This window comes from Penaeus japonicus, unplaced genomic scaffold (assembly GCF_977035675.1).
Source record: "Penaeus japonicus unplaced genomic scaffold, GWHDUDI00000001_assembly GWHDUDI00000034, whole genome shotgun sequence".
In the NCBI taxonomy this organism is placed as follows: Eukaryota; Metazoa; Arthropoda; class Malacostraca; order Decapoda; family Penaeidae; genus Penaeus; species Penaeus japonicus.
In genome coordinates, this window is record NW_028234436.1 from 6,877,118 (window position 1) to 6,877,332 (window position 215).

A 215-nucleotide genomic window follows, 5' to 3' on the forward strand; every position below is an offset into this window, starting at 1 on the left:
AACTCGTAGAAATTTAAATCAAAACAAAATTTAAAGAATATAATAGGCATAACAGTACAGTTTCATACCTTGAAGCTGAATTGAGACGATCCATTCTTTTCTTTTTTATGTTTAACGAAGAGTTGCAATTTGAATTCCTTGAAGAATTACTGAAAATTCATGGAGAGAAATTGTTTCATCTAGGCTTAAATAAACCAAGGGAGACTCTTGACCCT